General features: G+C 38.9%; 1 protein-coding gene across 15 annotated transcripts in view; it reads right to left on the bottom strand.

Moving 5' to 3' along the window:
- THADA (THADA armadillo repeat containing) overlaps positions 1–20,476 on the bottom strand; it is a 368,672-nt gene that overhangs the window by 205,683 nt on the left and 142,513 nt on the right. The window lies entirely within an intron of this gene.

Raw genomic sequence — 20,476 nt, 5'->3', positions numbered from 1 at the left:
CTGTAATCCCAGCTACTTAGGAGGCTGATGCAAGAGAATCGCTTGAACCTGGGAGGCAGAGGTTACAGTGAGCTGAGATCGTGTAACTGTACTCCAGCCTGGGCAACAGAGTGAGACCTTGCCACCAAAAAAAAAAAAAAAAAAAAAAAGAAAGAAAAGAAAAAAGAAATGCATGAGGGTTTTTTTTTTTTAACCTGTTTTGAAAATTTGGGATTCTGCCCTGAGCATTCCTGGCATAATGCTTCTTTCTTTCCCCTAATGACAAATCCAGGCAGCCTAGTTAGTACACCTTCCATGTGGCAGCCTGGCCAAAAGAGCCCTAGGAAATTCTAACTTAATTCTATTTAGCCACCTGGATTCTCTTAAAAGGATTAACCTGGTTCTAAATCATAAGATAATGACTACTTGCTTGAGTACACAGCTTGTTGAGTCTTCCTAAGGTGGCCCATGAGTACATAAAGGGTCTCTGTAAAATTTATAAAAATGCCTTGTTTCTCTTGTACCTGACTATTCTAGACAAAACGTCTGGTTGCAAGTAGGGAGCAACTGGAAAAAAGACAAAGTTATAAATATTGAAATGGGAGAACTGATTTTGAGGAAGTAGGGAGAATAACCTTGACACCTGGGAAGAGACTATCTCAGACCCCGGGAGGTACAATGGGAGGAAGAACATTAATGGTGTCTGTTTTTTGAAATTACCCCAAGAGCCTTCCTCACCAAGGAAAATGCTCTGCTCTTCCCCCAAACTGTCATGAGCACATTAAATTTAACCAACTGCTGGGTCTGTGAGCCTCCCTCAGATGACCTGAAGCACAATTTGATTGCTTTCCCCTTAACCTTACTGAGAAGCCTATCAGAAACTATATGTTATGGCCTTGGCTCCAAGCACCTGTCAATATCTCTGAATGTCCTTCCCCTTTCTGTAGCCATAGCTCAATCATTGCAAGGGACAGCTGAATGCCACTCAGCTGTTGGTGTGGGCAGAACTGGATAGGTTGGAATGACTGTACTTAAGCAGTCCCTCCAAAACCAAGGACTAGAATACATTCTTTGGACTAAACTAGAAACTTTAAGATTTACCAGCTGATTGTTCAATGGAGGCACTATCAACATATGCTCCTCAACTGACGTAGGGATCTCCCCAAACTGTAAACAAATGCTTTCTTTACAGGAGTACTAGGTGTGTCCTTGGGACTCTATTTCTTTAGTGAAAGCAGGCATTAACTCTTCCCCCAACCAAACACGGTGATTTGCACCTTAGGGGTGGCTGTAAGCAAATTTCAAATGTTTAAGGAAATACCACCAGTAGGTCATATAGCTCTCAGATGTCTATGAAGATCTCTCCAAAATGGGGTTACGCTTGGTTATTCACAGAAGCTTCCCAGAGGTATAAGCAACTCATTATTTTTGCACACCCTGTGGTTGGTTAGTCCTGCTATAAGAGTCATTCAATTAAAAACATGGTACAAAATTTATCAGCTGATTTTAACTGAGGTAATCACTGATAGCACTTCAGCCCATAAAGCCACTCAGGTTTGCTTCAATTCACAGGGCAAGTCATAACAATATAAATGAAAAATTTTCTTAGACTTCCAATCTACAGATTAAGATAAGATAAGATAAAGTCTGTACAATCACTAATACATTCTGCTGTACCTGGCTTAATGGCTTGGACTAAATGGAAAGGTCAATACAAAAACTTCAAAAGACAGCCTTTTGAGTTTCTACCATAGACCCTGTTGGTTTCTGGGATTTGTACAAGTGATTGGATCTGAGATGCTGGGTGGCATACTTGATGTCAATACTGAAAGCTGAGCTCATCCTGCTGCTTGGTGTCCTACTGGTAGTAACCTTAATTAAATGTTGTGTGAGACAAACTGAATGGATTTGGTGCCAACTCATCACTTAGATTAATCGAAGGAGCCAACAGTGTGATGTATTCATGGGAGAATTCACTAGAATTTTCACCAGAAATGGGAGACAGATGCTGTTGAGAGACAAGATGAGTTACTGCCACTGTGCCACTATTGCAAAGTGAAGCACTGACTGCCCTTTGTTCTGGACTTTCCGGAGTCTATTCAAGGATGTTTATATAATGAACAGCATTGGAAGATATAGTGTCTCCCTCTGGATAATAAAGTTTTTAAATTAAAAATAAAAACACAGGCCACAAATGGGGAGAACATTTGTATATATATATATCTAAGAATTACATAATCAGTATCCAGAATATACAAAGAACTCAAGTGATCACTGAATAAAGTACAAATAATATAAAAATGGACACACCTATCAAAATGAAATTCACAGAAAATAAACATAAGTGGTCAAGAAACAGTAGAAAGGATGCTCAACTATACCAAGGGATGGCCAGGCGCGGTGGCTCACGCCTGTAATCCCAGCACTTTGGGAGGCCGAGATGGGCAGATCACGAGGTCAGGAGATCGAGACCATCCTGGCTAACACGGTGAAACCCCGTCGCTACTAAAAATTAAAAAAAATTAGCCGGGCATGGTGGCGGGTGCCTGTAGTCCCAGCTACTCGGGAAGCTGAGGCAGGAGAATGGCGTGAACCCAGGAGGCGGAGCTTGCAGTGAGCCGAGATCGTGCCACTGCACTCCAGCCTGGGAGACAGAGCGACTCCGTCTCAAAAAAAAAAAAAAAAAAAACCCAAACTATGCCAAGAGACTATTTTATACCCTCAAATTGGCAAAGACTAATAAGTCTGATAATACCACGTATTGAATCTTTCAGACACTGTTGATGGAAATGAAAATTACTACAGTTCTGAAAAATAATTTGGGATTTTCTTGAAAGTCAGAGATGTGTTTACCTAGTGACTCAAGAATGCCACTCCAAGGTAAATGGCCTAGATAAACTCTTGAAAACGGGCATCAGAAGGCTTGTACAAGCATATGCACAGCAGCCACTTGTTCATCAACAAAACATGAGTAAACTGTAGTATAGTAGTCCCCGTGTGTGAGCTTTAAAGAATAATACAATAAACACTTTGGATCTACCACCTAGCTAAAGAAGTGGAACATTACAGTAGTCCCCCCCTTATCTGAGGGGATACATTTCCATACCCCTAGTGGATGCCTGAAACTGGATAGCACTGAACTGTGTATATACTATGCTTTTTCCTGTACATACGTAGCTGTGATAAAGTTTAATTTATAAATTAGGGAAAGTAAGAGATTAACAACAATAATAATAAACTTGAACAATTATAACAATATATTGTAATAAAAGTTAAATGAATGTGGTCTCTCTCTCTATATATATATCTTATACTGTACTCATCCTACTTCTTGTGATGATGTGAGATTTTATCATGTGAGATAAATTGCCTATGTGATAAGATAAAGTGAAGTGAATGACGCAGCATTTAAAACTTATGAATTGTCTCTTTCTGGTTTTTCCACTTAATATTTTTGAACCGCTGGTGACCAGTAACGAAATCACAGAAAGCAAAACCATAGATATCCTCATCCTTGGTTTCAGTTTCCCTTGGTCAAACATGCTTTGAAAATATTAAACAGAAAATTCCAGAACTAAACAATTCATAAGTTTTAAACTGAGTGCCATTAGATATTTAGATCTATAGAGAGATCCTGAGAGAGAGGGAGAGAGAGAGAGAAAGATCACACTCGTTTAACTTTTATTATAGTATATTGTTATAATTGCTCTATTTCATTATTAGTTACTGTTGTTAATCTCTTACTGTGCCTAATTTATAAATTATGAGTAGGGTGATGAAATCTCATGCTGTCCCACTCCATTCTGCCCAGGATGTGAATCAGCTCTCTATCCAGCTATCCATGTTGTATATGCCACCAGCCATTAGTCATTTAGTAGCCAACTCTTATCAGATCAACTGTCCTGGTGTCACAGGGCTTGTGTTCAAGGAACTTTTATTTTACTTAATAATGGCCCCAAAGCACAAGAGTAGTGATGCTGGCATATTGTTATAGTTGCTCTATTTTATTATTAGTTATTGTTGTTAATCTCTAATTGCACCTAATATATAAACTTCACCACAGCTATGAGTGCATAGGAAAAAACATAGTGTATATACGGTTCAGCGTATCCGTGGTTCGAGGCATCCACTGGGGGTCTTGAAAAGTATCCCCCACAGATAAGGGAAGACTACTGTAATGTTCTATTTCTTAAACTAGGTGTTAGATCCAAGGTGTTTATTGCATTGTTATTCTTTAAGCCTTATACATATTTTATACATATTCTTTTACCTATTTCATAAAATTGAAAGTCTTTTAAAAAAAGAAATCCTTACTCCTCTCCAAATTACAGACCCGTTAAATATTTATTGAACATTTTATCCAAAATATGTTCATTTCCTTTTTTATTTATTAGATATTTTAATGGAAAAAGTAAAAATGCAAATGTTAAAAAATACACACCAGACTCCCCACAGTGCCTTTCCTCATACAGAACTGTGTATTAGCATTTCAGCTTTCCTATTTTAAAAAATTCAGGGCATACAGGTATATACTTTTAGTTTGTAGTTTTTTTCCTTACAAATAATCATATTATATACACTTTTCTGCACCTTGAGTTTTTTTTTCACCTAATCTGCAAAATTATTCCATGTCAGGCACACTGATCTATTTTCTTCCATTTAATGGCTACAGAGTAATCTATTGTATGATTGACTGTAATTTACTTAATCCCTAATGACAAGCCTTTTGGTTATTGCTAGTCTCTTGCAGCTACAAATGATTATATGTACATTTCCTTGTTAATAAATTACAAACTTGGGTTTTACAGGATCACTGTTTTACACAGGGAGAGAGCAAAATCATTCCACTACAGGCCACTGTTATATTCTTGACCACCTCAGAGCAAAACTGGTCAAGAACATCAATTTCCACTGTTAATGTCCTTTCCTTGGCTTTTGATTCTGTGAAGAGAAGTCACTTAAAGGTAAATCTTTGAGTTTAGTATTGGGATCCCTGAGTATATTTGCTCATTCAGAATCTCTCACTATACAAACAGAAAGGTAATGGATATGTCTTCTTGAGTAATCAGTTATTAATTTCCAGAGAAATAAGTGGCCTGCTATTTCTTGGTTGAGTAAGAAACACACATAATCTCACTTATGCACACCATATGATTCTATCACTATGATCTAGAAACTGCCTAATAGATAACTGGCTCTGCTGACCGTAATACCACTCTGAGAAAAGGGCAGTGTAGCTACTATTCTAGGATTAAAGTCATTCTTTTAATTGAATTAAGCTAATTGTCCCAAACAGCAAGTTACATCATGCAGTTACCTTAGCAAATATTTACCAACTAGTTTATCTTGGAAGCTATATAAAGAAGGTACTCACTGAAAATTAAACTTCAGTGAACATTTTAACTAATTGTTTTGTTTTTAAGAGCAAAGTAGGTTTTTGACTACATCTTTTCAAAAGCATACTGTTAAAATTATTGTGGCCATGCTTGATGGTGCGGACTTTGAAGTATCAACTATGCATTTGTCAGGGTTTAAAAACACCAAAATTATTTTCTACACAAAATTTCAACCTTGTTCAAGCACTCTGAGCATACAGGAAGTGTCCTTCTAACATTCTTAGGTTCCTCAACACAGAAATGTCAACCCTATTTCTGGTTTAGTTCAGCTAAAAGGCCAGAGTTCTAATTAACTACAAACACAAAAGAGCTGAGCTCCATATACTCGCCAGGGAGCATCATCTCAACTCTGCATTAGCCAAAAGCTAGTAAAGACTTGGTTAAATATTTACATAGTATGTCTGAAGGATATGCAACATTAACAATTCTTGTGTATTATAAAACAGACTCTCAATAGGTAGAGTGTAGGAGAACCAGAATTATCTAAGGGGCTTATACAAACTTCACTCACTTCTGATTCTCAACTACACCAAAAGGTCTACTGTAGACTCTACAGCATCTTGAATCCAGAAATTAGGCTGATATCAACACCAGCTTTCAACTAATCATGACCATATTAGTTTTCATGGTTGTACTGAGAGAAGAATCACCATTTATAATAGTGTCTCCATATAAAAGAATTTCATAGGTTTTGGACTGCCCATGTAAGGTCTGTAATCTAGCCTTACCTTAAAAGGCCAAGATCATAGGACCATTTTAGGTCATATTTGAATCTCCCTGCTCTGAATCCTAGAATAGGTGAGTCTTCTCTCTCACTTGCTACTTAATCAAAACTGTAATGTGATCGTATTTTTTTCACAAAAGTAGCAAATATTTTTTTAAAGTACCTACATGCTTCATGTTGGGCGCAATCCTATGGGAGATACTAAGAGTAAAACAGTCAGTGCTCTTGGAGCTTAAAACCTGGTTAAGAAGACAGGTATTCACATATGATATAACTAATAGCATAAGGCAAACCATTTTAATAGTCAAGTGAATGATATTTACAATAAGAGTTTGGAGTTGGAGAATATATCATTTGGGTCGGGGACATCATTCTGGATAGTTTTGTGGGGAAAATGGAAACCAAGTCTGGCTGCAGTGGCTCAAACCTGTAATCCCAGCACTTTGGGAGGCCGAGGTGGGCGGATCCCTTGAGGTCAGGAGTTTGAGACCAGTCTGGCCAACATGGTGAAACCCTGTCTCTACTAAAAATATAAAATTTAGCTGGGCATGGTGGTGCGTGCCTGTAATCCCAGCTACTCCAGAAGCTGAGGCAGGAGAATCGCTTGAACCCAGGAGGCGGAGGTTGCAGTGAGCCAAGATCGCACCACTGCACTCCAGCCTGGGTGAGCGACAGAGGGAGACTCGGAGTTGCAAAGACAGAAAAAAGAAAATGGAAACCAAAATGAGCCTTGAAAAATTAGTAAGACTGGATTAAAAAGGAGAGAAGACAGCATGCAAGGGAAAAGTACTTAAGCTGACTGGATGACAAGAGGACTTCATGACAAAAGAAGGTAGAAAAATTGTTTTTCTGGCATAAATTTTTTTTAGAAATTTGAATGCCAAGCTAAGCAGCTTTGCTGTCTTATGGGCTTTGACAGTTTCTGAACAGGAGAGATATGTTACAACAGCAGATGGACTAGGCTAGAGAGTAGAAATATGGTGACCCCATGGACCTTCACTAAATGTGTCCCTTATCACCTCAACTAGAGCACAGATTTCTGTAGGTTAAGGACCATGTCTTCTAGTTCCATCAACATTCTATGCTCTCTCTACCCTCTAGATAGTGGCAAATATTGTACCTTCTGCCAGGAACACCTCCACTCTCCGCCTCTGCTGCCCACCGCACCCCTCCTGTCAGACTAACTCCAAATAATCTTTCAACTTTGGGCTTAGGCAGACTTCTTCCAGGACACATTCCCTGATATCTCAAGTCTAGCTCAGGTACCTGTCCTCAGTTGTACACTACACCCTTTGCTTTCCCTAACACAGGCAGCATGTCATACATGAAACTTCCTGTTTTCTTGCTTATTTTGCCCACTAGATTATACACTCTGCACAAGAAGAAACCATAGCTGACTTCATTTTCTCCACAATTTAAGATACTGAGTATAATGCCCAGTTTACAGCTGGTGGCTACTAAACAGTTGCCGAGTGAGTGAAGCGAAACACAAGGACAGAGTCCTTAAGACAGGCAAGGAGAAAAGGAATTATGACCAAGATAGTAACATATTAATAATTTCACAAAATGCATCATCAGGTATAAATGTAGTGGCATTCAGAATCATCATTTGAGTTAATAAAATGAGTATCCTGCCAGAGCCTGAAATGTTCTTAAACACAAATAAATAAAGCTTGTCTCACTGGTTTACAAATAGTTCAATTCTAGTTCACCCAAACAAGCAAACAGGCTAATAAGTTACCACTGCAGATACAGCGAGCCCTGGGGGTAAATTCTCCAGTGACAGGCATTTCAAACGTTTATCTATGTGATCAAAAACCAGCCTGGAAAACAATAAAAGTGATAGCCAAAAAGGAAAAACTGAAGCTCTGTAAGTTCAAGCTCCTAGGAAGAAAAAAGGAGACCACTAAAAATTGTGAATGGGATAAAACAGACATAGGTGAAAACAAACAAATCAGGATAAAGAGTGAGAATGAAGCAGCTTTAAATTCAGAACTGTCAGACTATGCAAAAGGTGAGTTATTCCCTCTCCCACCAGGTAAGGATATGCAGGCACAACTGATGAGAGGCCCTTGGGGAAACACAGAAACTACTTGAAGATCTCTACTTGCCTAGCACAAAGCATAAGGTGCAGAGAGCAAGAGTGGCAGTAACCTCTACCAACAAGGCAACCCTTGGCATGATCCGTTCATCGCTAGACTCCACAGAGCCCAGCCAGGGCCTGGACAAAACAGGTCAGCAACAGAGGTTTACTGAATCAAAGAAAACACCTGCCAGGCACCATTTTGTTTTATTTTAAAAGCTTTAGAAATATTATTCTAGCACTATATGGTAATTGAGGAAAAAATAGAAAAAGAATGCCGCAAAGAGGAATCTAAAAATCACCACGAACTTACCAACTAAATTTAGCCACCAGTTTTATGTTTTGATGTAGGTCCATCTACACCTCCCTCCTCATATAGTGTCCTATAATCAGCTTACTGCACTTACTAGCATATCAAGAATGGTTCCATATCAATCTGAAGCCATTTTAACATAGTAGTCTCTGTGTGTTACACTCTCTGTGCCTCTCCTATGTGTGAACATTTGTCTGGCCATACATTCCTCCGGGGCACTAACCTTGACACCAAGAACAACTTACTCCCATCTGGGTTAAGCCATAGGTGGAACGCTGCTACTCCAGCTATGTCAATTTGTCTGCATATTCCACATCTAACCTTGGTAATGCCAAGGGTCTAGTTCTTGAGTTTTTAGAGCATCTGAGCTTTGGCCATTTTGGTAGGCTTTTAATCCAATCTGCCATCTAACAGCCTAGAAAAAATTTAAACCAAGCTCCAATTTCTCATAGAAACCCTGTCTTCAAGATCTGCCACACATATGAGAAGTTGCAATGCCAGAAGCACATGCTTCTGAACAAAAAGTATACCAGTGAAAACTATTGTGCGGTGAAAAAGGCATTTGGTGAAACGTGTTGAAAAAAAGGTGGGGGGGGAGGTATCCACACACACCCATTTCTTACACACACATCCCATATCATTCTCGATCATCTCAGGAATAGGGATCAACAGAGTAATGTACAGAGGTATAAAAAGAAAAGCTAGCAAAGGCAAGCAAAGCCACCATGTAGGAGTAAGGAACTGCATAGGAAACAGTAGTAAAGGCATGGGTTGTGTCCAGTTTTTAAAAACAGGACTTATTCACAGGCCATGGAGCAAACACCATAAATCTGGTCACTGGATGAAAACAAATGCTGAAGGCCAAAGCCTGGGGGTTTTCAGTTGGTATTTCAATTGGGAAGCCAATAAACTATTAAAATGGAGCTATTCCCTAGATTCTGGCCTATAAAACCACCCCACAAGAGAGAAATCATCTAACGGCCTGTGTCTCCTCACCACAGTGACTGCTGATAAAAACAGCAAGCTCATCTTAAGAAAAATAATCCCCCCGTCCCCTGCAAAGGAAACAAACCTACAAAGAAGACAAAGCATGCACATGCGTTTCAAAGGATATGATCAAATGCAAACTAATAAAATAGAAACAACTAATAAAAAGAAATCTCAGTTTGAAATCCCATCAGGAAGCCCATCTCTGATTCTGCTCTTGGAATCCTCTCCGATTCTGTTCTTGGAATCCTCTCCCTACCTCAGACTGGGCTGACACTAGCTTTTCTCCCTAGAGTAGTTAACAAAAGAATGAGTGATCAGAAAGAGATGTCAGGAGTCCCGTGGTCAGAATCTCACACTCAGGAAGTCTGTGTATTCATAGCGATGGATCTGCCAGGAAGCCCTTTCAGGCAAACCATGTTTGAAGGAAAGCATCCTCCTCAGGGCCTCTGTTTTGAGCACACTGACTGATCAGGGCTCCAACCAGTATCCTTGTTTCCCTGCCAATCCTCTGTAGGTAGCCATGGGATTTTTGGACTTTTTTTGTTTTTTGTTTTTTTGAGACAGAGTCTTGCTCTGTCACCCAGGCTAAGAGTGCGGTAGCACAGTCAGAGCTCACTGCAGCCTCAAACTCCTGGGTTCAAGTGATCCTCTTGCCTCAGCCTCCTAAGTAGCTGAGACTACAGGCACATGTTGTCATGCCTGTCTAATGACGTGTTGTTTTTCTAATCCTTCCCTTTCAGAAGTTGCTTTCAAGGTGGAGAATTCCCAAATCACTAAACTGCCTATTACAATACTATCCTGAGACAGGGAAGTGAAAGGTCTTGGTCCTGGAAGAGCCCTGCCACGCCCCCTGGGAAGTCACTGGCCCAAAGGTGGGCCAGGAAACACATTTCCACTCCTTTACACAGCGAGTTGGTGAGTAAATATCAATCTCTTGAATTCTTCATGTGTGCAAGGTCCCATTTGGGCAGCTTACATGGGTATTTTTTAACTAGGAATTACTTTTTAGAAAATGTTCCTAAAAAAATCATTTCTAAAATCTCAGAATCAATTAATTGTTATAGTTTAATTCAATAATCATTTACTAAACAGTTTCTGATAGACTTTTTCCAAAGATGGTCAACAAACTTCTATCGTTCCTTATATGTAAGTGCCTCCTTCCTTCGAAGAGGTGGGTCTATTTCCCGTTTCCTTGACTCTAGGATGCCTTATGACTTGCTTTGATCAGGCAGCAGAAGTGACACTGTGCTAGTTCTGGCTTAAGCTTTACAAAGCATGGCAGCTTCTGGGTTCACTCTCTTGAAGTTCTGACTACCCTGCTAGAGAGAGGCCACTTTGGCCCCCAGTCATTTATGCTTCTACTTCCAGCCCCAGAAATGTGAGTGCGAAGCCATGTTGGTTCTATCAGCCCCAGCTGAGGTCTCAGATGAAAGCAGCCACCTGAGTGATCCCAGATGACAACACATGGCGAAGAAGGACTGCCCAGCTAAACCCGGCTGCCACACAGAATTGTGAGAAATGATAAATTGTTAAGTCATTAAATTTTGGGGTTGTTTGTCATGCAGCAATACGTAATTGAAACACAGTTATAATACTGAAGGCAATGAGTTAGACTCTGTGGAAAAGGTAATACTAAATAGAAGAGATGCTGATAACAAGGAGCACACGATTTACCTTTACTATATTGATTCTCTCATAGTTCTAGAGGTCAGAAGTCTGAAATCAGTATCAAGGGTATCAAAATCAAAGTGTCAGCAAGGTACCTCTAGAGACTCTACAGCAGAATCCCATCTTGATCTCTTCCACCTGCTGGTGGCTGTCAGTATTTCTTGGCTTATAGCTGCGTATTAGTCCGTTTTCATGCTGCTATGAAGAAATACCCGAGACTGAATAATTTGTAAAGAGAAGAGGTTTAATTGACTCACAGTTCTGCATGGCTGGGGAGGCCTCAGGAAATTTACAATCATGGTGGAAGACACCTCTTCACAGGGCAGCAGGAGAGAGAACAAGAGCCAAGCAAAGGGAGAAAAGCCCCTTATAAAACCATCACCCCCATGATTCAATTACCTCCCACCAGTTCCCTCCTACGATGCATGGGGATTAAGGGAACTAGAATTCAAGATGAGATTTGGATGGGGTCACAGGCAAATCATATCAAGCCAAACCATATCAAACCATATCTATATTACTCCAATCTCTGTCACTGTGGTCATACTCTTTTCTTCTGTCTCCCAAATCTCCCTCTGCCTCCTTTGTATAGGCAATTTCATTAGGGCCCACCCAGCTAAGCCAAGATAATCATCACCCCAACTCAAGATTCTTAATCACATCTACAAAGATCCCCTTTTCCTTACAAGGTAGCATTTATAGATTCCGGGAATTAGGATCTGAGATCTTTGAAGGGCCATTAATCTGCCTGTCACAAATGCTAAAACACAAGAGTTAAGGCACTGCAAAAACTGATTATAGGAATTGGAGTTATTCCTGTCATATCCAAGCAAATCAGAGTCAAGGAACCCAGGGAAAAAGCACTCAGGACACAAAGTGCCAGCTCCAGGAACTGTCTCACAAGCCCAGCTGCTGAAATAACCTCCCATAGCCTTAAGACTAGTTTTACCTAGTAGCTGCTAAAACGACCTGTAATTTAATGAACTTTGTTTCAAAACATTTTATGTAATATTTCCCTTTCCCAGTAAAATCCCAACATTTCCTTTGTACTTTGGACATACCAAAAACCACTCTGGTCTTTGCATATATCCCAATTTACAATTCTGTTTTTATATATATATTCCTAAATAAAACTTTCTGCTTAGAGATTTGTCTCTATGTTATCCAATTTTTGACAGCACTAAGGGGGAAAGAATAAACATAACTAGTTTTTTCCAAGGCAATTGTTTTTCCAAATCTTTAAAGCAATGGATTACTTATTTCAAATATAATGCCAATTTTTATTAATAAAGCATCGAAACAAAACAAAACCAGTGAAAGAATTCTCGAAAGATGACTAAGTAGGAAGCACCAGGAACCTGTGTTCTCACGAAGGCAACAACTGCACTGGCAGAATGGGTCTAGTGTAACTATTTTGAAATTCTGTAGTCTATCTGAAGGATTGGACAGTAAATTGCAGTCAATTTTGGTCAGTTTCAGCTCCTAGAACTGTAGCAGCTAACCAATCCCTAGCCTCATGGCGGGCAACTATGCACATGCTCCAGGATCAGCTTACATAAAGCCTGTGGGATGAGGATCCCGTCCTCCAAAAATCTGGGGATCTGTGCTTTGATCAATGGTTGCTGTTCTGATCTTGGAGATACAAACACATAGGCAGGCAGCCATTGTTGCAAACCTCTTAGCACAGTTACAAACCCCTCCCCTCAGGCTGAAGCAACTTGCAAGGAATTTAAAGGGCAATTCACTTTTTTTCCTTTCTTTTTTTTTTTTTGCTTTTGTTTTCTTCTTCATTTTTCTCTTTTCCCACTTTCAGAAGCCAGATATTTAAAGTCTAGGACATTCAAAAGTAACCACATATCAGGGGAATGTAGAAGGTTACCACACACACCCAATGAAAGGTGCAGGCTCAAAAAAGACCTGAGAAAAACTTAAGCTTACACATCAGGCAGACCCCCTGACACAGACAAAGCCTACCACAATCAAACAACAAAAGTAAAAACAGAAATCAGCAAACCCTGAGAAAGAGGGAGAATCTGATTTTCAGAGTTACTACACTATTAGATTCAAGCATCCTGTTTCCAACAACAACAACAAAACAAACAAACAAAACCCTGCTAGGCATACAAAGAAACAGGGAAAGATAGCCAATTCAAAGGGGGGGCGGGGAACCCAACAGGAACTGGCCCTGAGAAAGACTTGATGGTAGAGACAAAGGCTTTAAAACGAGTGTCTTGAAGCTGTTCAAAAAACTAAAATAAGACATGGAGAAAGTCAAGAAAATGATACATGAACAAAATGAAAATATTAATAAATAGATAGAAACCTAAAAAGAAACATAAAAATACCTACGGCTAAAATGTACAAGAACTGAAGTAAAAAATTCATTAGAGGGATTCAATGTACCTGAAGATAGGACAAGGGAAATTATTGAGTCTGAGGAACAAAAAAAAGATTAAAGAAATGTGAATAAGTCCAAGGGACCTGACACCATCAGGTGAACAAACATTATGGGAGTTCTAGAAGGAGAAGAGAGAGAGAGAAAGAGGTAAAGAGATTATCTAAAGAAATAACGACCAAAACTTCCCAAGTTTGATGAAAGACAGGAATATAAACATCCAAGAAGCTCAATAAACTCCAGATAGGATAAACTAAAAAAGACCCACACACATTAAAATCAAACTGTCAAAAGACAAAGACGAAGAGATAAGCTTGAAAGCAGAAAGAGAAGCCCGGGCAACATGGTGAGACCCCATCTCTACAAAAAATCCCAAGTAGCTGGGAACACAGGAGCACACCACCATGAAAAAGTGACTTGTTGCATGCAAAGGGTCCTGAATAAGATTACCAGCCAATTTCTTATAAACTTTGGAGGCTACAAGGCAGTGGGCTGATATATTCAAAGTGCTGAAAGAAACAAACAAAAAAACCTGTTAACCAAGAATCCAATACCTGGCAAACTGTCCTTCAACTGTGAGGGAGAAAATAAGACGTTCCCAGATAAATAAAAACTAAGTGAGTTCAGTACCACTAGACCTGCCCTGCAAGAAATATAAAAAGAGTCCTGAAAGCTGAAATAAAAGGACACTGGACAGGAACTTGAAGTCACATGAAAAATAAAGATCTCAGTAAAGGGAAATACATGGGGAGTTACAAAAGCTAGTATCATTGTAACTCTGGTTTATAACTCCACTTTTTGTAATCTACAAAAATTTAAGAGACTAGCATATTTTTAAAAACTATTATTAGATTAAAAACCAGTATTATTATAACTTCATACTTTGTTTTCTACATAAATTAAGAGATTTATGCACAAAAATAAAACAACTATTAATGTTTTGGACACAACTGTATAAAGATATAAATCTGTGACATCAGTAACTGAAAGGGGGTAGAGACGAAGCCATATAGGAGCAGAGTTTTTGTATACTACTGAAGTTAAGGTGGTATAAATTCAAATTAGAATGTTACAACCTTAGAATATTAAATTGAAACCCATGGCAGCCACAAAGAAAATAGTTATAGAATATACACATACACACAAAGGAAATGATGAGGAAATTAAAACATTTCACAGCAAAAAATAAACTAAACATAAAAAAAAGCTATAAGGCATATAGAAAACAAATAGCCAAATTACACAAGTAAGTCTCTCATTAGTAACTACTTTAAATGTAAAGGATCAAACTCACCAACCACAAGACAAGAGATTGGCAGAATGGATTAAAAAAAAACATGATCCAACTATATGCTGTTTACAAGAGACTTGCTTTAGCTCTAGGGACACAAACAGATTAAAAGTAAAATCATGGGAAAATATATTCCATATAAATAGTAACGGAAGACAGCAGGGGTGGCTATAAATAAGCCAGTCACAAAAGACAAAACACTGTATGATTTCCTTTCTATGAGGTAGCTAGAACAGTCAAATTCATAGAGACAGAAAGTAGAATGGTGGTTACTGGGGCACTGGAGGAAAAGGGGAATGAAGAGTTATTAAGGAGTATAGAGTTTCAGTTTTGCAAAATAAAAGGAATTCTGAACATAAATGGTGGTAATGGTTACACAAGAATATAAATATAGTTAATATCATTGAACCATATACTTAAAAATGGTTAAGATGGTAAATTTTATGTTATGTGTATTTTACCACAATAAAAAATATGCTATTAAATTAAAACAAACAAAGAAACCAGAGCTGTTCTGGTTGAAGCAGGATTGAGGCAAGTGATCAACAGTTTGGCCTCTCTCTTATCCTTAGGCAAGCACAGATCCTGAACTGCCACCATGAGCTCCAGAGGCAAAGTTTAGAGCTTGATGGCTTTAGAAACTCTAAAGTGAAACTCTGAACAGCTATCCACACTCCTTATTTCCTCATTTCCTATTATCCCTATCTTTCCAACCTACAGAAGCACATTCCATCCACCACTGTCCATTATTCCCTACAATACCAATTTTACTTTTTCATAACATTAACAGTTACTGTTGTTTTACTGAAACATGTTTAAAGTCCATCTCCTCTCACTAGGATGTTAGCTCCCTGAGACTAAAGACTATCTAATTTCTGCTCTGATCCCAGCACCCAGAATGGTGTCTAGTACATAGAAGGCATTAGTAAATATTTGCTATCTTCTTGCTATTTTTTTAGAACTTCCCACAAATCCTGCCCCTTCTTTTTCAGCCATAGGGGTTCCATGTTAATCAACCTGACTCTAAAGATATATACAAGATTACAGAAACTCTTCTTTGTTAATTCTAAAGAGCATCACATAACCTTAGTCAGGAATGTGTACTAAACATGCCAACAGTTCAAACAGTACTACCTTTGTCTCATCTACTATACTATCAAGAAATCACAGGCTAGGCGCAATGGCTCACGCCTGTAATCCCAGCACTTCAGGAGGCTGAGGCAGGTCAATCACCTGAGGTCAGGGGTTCAAGACCAGCCTGGCCAACGTGGTGAAACCCTGTCTCTACTAAAAATACAAAAATTAGCTGGGCGTGATGGCGCATACCTGTAGTCCCAGCTACCCGGGAGGCTGAGGCAGGAGAACCACTTGAACCCAGGAGGTGGAGGTTGCAGTGAGCTGAGATAGCACCACTGCACTCCAGCCTTGGTGACAGAGCGAGACTCCATCTCAGAAAGAAAGAAAGAAAAAAGAAATTGCCCAACAATTCCTCTTTCACTCATTAAAAATGAATAGACTAATTTAGCATAAGGTCCAATATTCTCAAATAATTTTTTTTTGTTTCTAACATTTTGTTCAGCTAACACTTTTAACTAAGATTAGTATCAATATGCCAACTCATATTGTTCAAGTGAGGGGGTGGTGCCAATAGTCCCATATTTCAAGGAACATAATAAAACTAGAAGTATTTTCAAATGACTGTACTCATTTCCTTTTACAGATGAGAAAACTGATACCCAAGGAAATGAAGTGAGTCTCCCAACATCAAAATACAGCTTGGAGGTAAATACAGGACTAGAATCCAATTATCTTATTTCCCAATCTAGTCATTAGACATTCCAAGATTTCTATTTTACAAGTAATCCAACTACTTCTGTGCCAGGCATCTTCTTAACAAGCAGAGGACACACTGTGACCCAGACAGGCCAGTTTTCAAAGAAGTTCATGTGTCCCCATGGTTTGGTTGTATGGCAGTCTCTCCACTGCTGTCAATCAGCCTGGTCAGGTTAGATTAAGGTTCCTCACCTGAGCTTCTACTCCGACACACTGAGTCAGGCCCACCCACTGAATTTATGGGGGTAGATGAACAGGCAAACTGCCAGCTAAACTGATCTTTTAAAATCTAATTATCTGCTGTTACAAAGCATTTTTGGGGATCACTGGACCACAGATAATTCCATTGGGTCCAATAAGTCTCCTGTCTCTCCTGTATTCAAATTAAGAGACTCTTACTAATATACTAGAATATCCCTTACTACCCTCCACCCACCCCCAGAAAACATCTAACTCCCGTGCAAATCAAACCAGAAAAGAGTGTGTGTATTTGTTCTTATTCAGGCTAAATGCTTCACTTTTCCCCAGTGAACCGATGCTTTTTGTAAGTCTGTGAACACTCAGGCTGAGACTTATTTACAAGAAAAATAAACAAACAAACAAAAAACCCAAGTAGTCACCAGGCAAATGTTACACTCCCAATTAAGACACAATGCTGTCTATAGGTATGATGTGATGTCTGGTATGCATATATTTTCCCAAATTCACAATTAGAAGAAATAAGACTCAGGATACAAGGTGTGATTTTCCTCAGCTGCAGAAGTATGGAAAAGAGTCCCTTATGTAGTGGACATCCATCTCAGACTGCAGGAATTAGTCTTCCTTCTGAAGAACTGCTTGGAAGTACTCAAATAATAGGATAATTTTCAACAGATTGGCTGGATTTCCAGATGGAGAGGGAAAGCCAGCATTTGGTAGAGTTGTGAAAAGAACACTTTGGACATCTTAGCCATTTGTTTTTTTGAGAGCTAGAAAACTAATCTGGAATAAATATAACTCATTATTGCTATTATTATTAAAAACTCTAACCTCTGGCTCCTGGGGCTGGCAACAGTAAGTAGGTTGGTTTCTGTATACATGCAAATGAAATTTATTAAATTAGATATTCCAAGATGAGAGTCCTGTTTTTGGTTTTCTCACAAACGCTGGTTTTTTAAAGTACTCTGAAGTTAGTAGACTGCCACCTCTTGCAGACCCTGGAAAGGAATTTGCTTGGCCCCAAGAGCAGCCTGTACATTGAAATCACACAGAGTCAGACTTTCAACATAGTTGGGAGTCATTCCCTTACATATGTGTTTCCGCTTAACAGCCAGACCCAAAATCGTTTAAAGGCTGAAGCTGTGTTTGCTACTTCAACTATATTTCTTATAGCACCCAGCAGAGGAGAACAACATAGCATGCACTTTCTACATTTTGTTTTTAAGAGACAGTGTCTTGCTCTGTCACCCAGGCTGGAGTGCAGTAATGCAGTCATGGCTCACCGTGCTCAAGTGATCCTTCTGGCTCAACCTTCCAAGTAGCTAGGACTACACGCATGCACTACCATGGTTGGCTAATTATTATAGAGACAGGGTCTCGCTATATTGCCCAGACTGTTCTCAAACTCCTGGCCTCAAACAATCCTCCTGCCTTGGCCTGCCAACTTTTTTCTTTTAAATAAATGAAGAAATAAATAAAGTCTCTTTTCTTCCCTTTAGTTACATTCTATTAATTGCAATTAATATGCACTCATTAAAACAAACAAGCAATATACAAATAAGTAAGTAGAAGGAGAAATTCCACTTTGTCCATTCTAGATCTTTTATATGCACATATAAAAACATTAAATTAGCCAGGTTCAGTGGTTCATGCCTATAATCCCAACACTTTGGGAGGCTGAGGTGGGAGAATTGCTTGAGTCCAAGAGTTCAAGACCAGCCTGGGCAACATGGTGAAAACCCATCTCTACAAAAAAATACAAAAATCAGCCAGGTGTGTTGGTGTGAGCCTGTAGTCCCAGCTACTTGGACGTCTGAGGTGGGAACATCTCTTGAGCCCAAGAGGTCGAGGCTGCAGTGAGCCAAGATCACAACACTGCACCCCAGCTTCAGTGACAGAAGGAGACCCTGTCTAAACACACACACACACACACACACACACACACACACACACACACACACACACACTAAATTACACATACATGGTTATGTTAAACAATATTGTTTGGCAACTAACTTTTGAAAAATACTTAGGTGCTGTATTCATGTATGTCCTGGAAAGAAAGAGAAAGATATTTTCCTTGTCCTTAATTTAAAAGAAAACTTTTAAAATAAAAGTACACTCTATTTTAGCTCCAAGTGTGATTAACAGTTAAGTTAAATACGAATAAGAAGCAAATCATATGCCCTCAGAATTTTGAAGGCAATGCTCCATTAACTCTAAGTCCACTGTCATTTTGATTCTTAATTCTCTGTATATGAGCTGTTTGTTTTTTTTTCCTCTCACTTCACAAAATTTTGGAAATGACGAGTCTTGGGGTGAATCATTTTTCATTCACTGTACTAGGACTCATGTTCTTTAGTTCTACATGTTCTTAAGCTACTTGATAATTTTCTGCCCTCACTTTTCTCTGCTCTCCTTTCTGAACTTCTGTAAGTTGAATGTTGAACTGCCTGATAATCTTCTAATCTTATTTTTTCTCTCCCATGTTCCATCTCCCTCTCTCTAGGTCAATCTCTGGCAGTGTCCTTTTACTGTCTTCCCTAGTATGTACTGAAATTTTTACTTGGGCTATCATATTTTTTAATTTTCTAAAGCTCCTTCTTATTCACAGATTGCTCTTAATTTCATCTCACCTCCCTGAGAGTGTAACTTACTTTTTTTCCATCTGTTCCCCATATTACAGTATACCTGCTTCTACGGAATTCCCGTTTTTAAAAAATCTCTATTTTTCTTTCTATTGTTGATTATAAATTTTAGGTGGCAGCTGTTTCTTGGTATGCCTGTCGTACTTCTCTCCGTCATACAAACACACTTTCTCTCTTGCATGAGCACGTGCTCTCGCTCTCTCTCTCTCTCTCTCTCACACACACACACACAACAATGCAAAGAGTAATTCTGTCAGTTAAAAACAGGAGCATATTAAATGCTATAATGTGTAAAACAAGGGTTAGAGAGCAGGCTAACAAGAAGAAGACACAAAAGAAGCCTATCCTGAATAAGCAGTATTGCAGAAAGGCATTTATGCAAAGGATAGGTTAGGTTCTGCCTTATACTCATCCAAACACGCTTTCCACTATGCAAATCTGAAAAACATCAATTCTAAATGCAGAATTAAAAGATTTTTCTCTTCTTCTCAATTCAGCTATGACTAAGGAAACAGAGACACAATAGTTACTAAGGAGGCAGGAAATCCTGCCAGCTAACCAACTTTTACATTCTGTTCCTTATGGTCAAAACGTTGACCACACTGTGGTAGCTCTTTTTGACTTTATGACCTTATTACTAAGACCATCAATTATATTCACTGTTATTTGTGCAGACGAACTGCTCGATTGCCAAAAGACTACGCTACAGTGCTATTTAACCTTTCCCAACAGAGACTCATTGAAACTCATTTGGTAAAATGTTTTACCTAACCTTGCAAAGATACTTCCTAGTAAATATTTGAGGTATATAAATACCTCCAAGTAGTCTTAAAAATGTGCAAAACTCATCATTGTTAAGGCAAATACTCATCTAAATTATATAATCACATTAAAAGTTTTTAAAAAGTCATGCATTCAGACAAAGGTAATATTCCACATAAACTAAAGCAGTTCAAAT

This window comes from Gorilla gorilla, chromosome 12 (genome assembly GCF_029281585.2).
Source record: "Gorilla gorilla gorilla isolate KB3781 chromosome 12, NHGRI_mGorGor1-v2.1_pri, whole genome shotgun sequence".
Classification (NCBI taxonomy): Eukaryota; Metazoa; Chordata; class Mammalia; order Primates; family Hominidae; genus Gorilla; species Gorilla gorilla.
The sequence above is the reverse complement of the archived record's forward strand: the minus strand, read 5'-3'. Positions and strand labels throughout refer to the sequence as shown.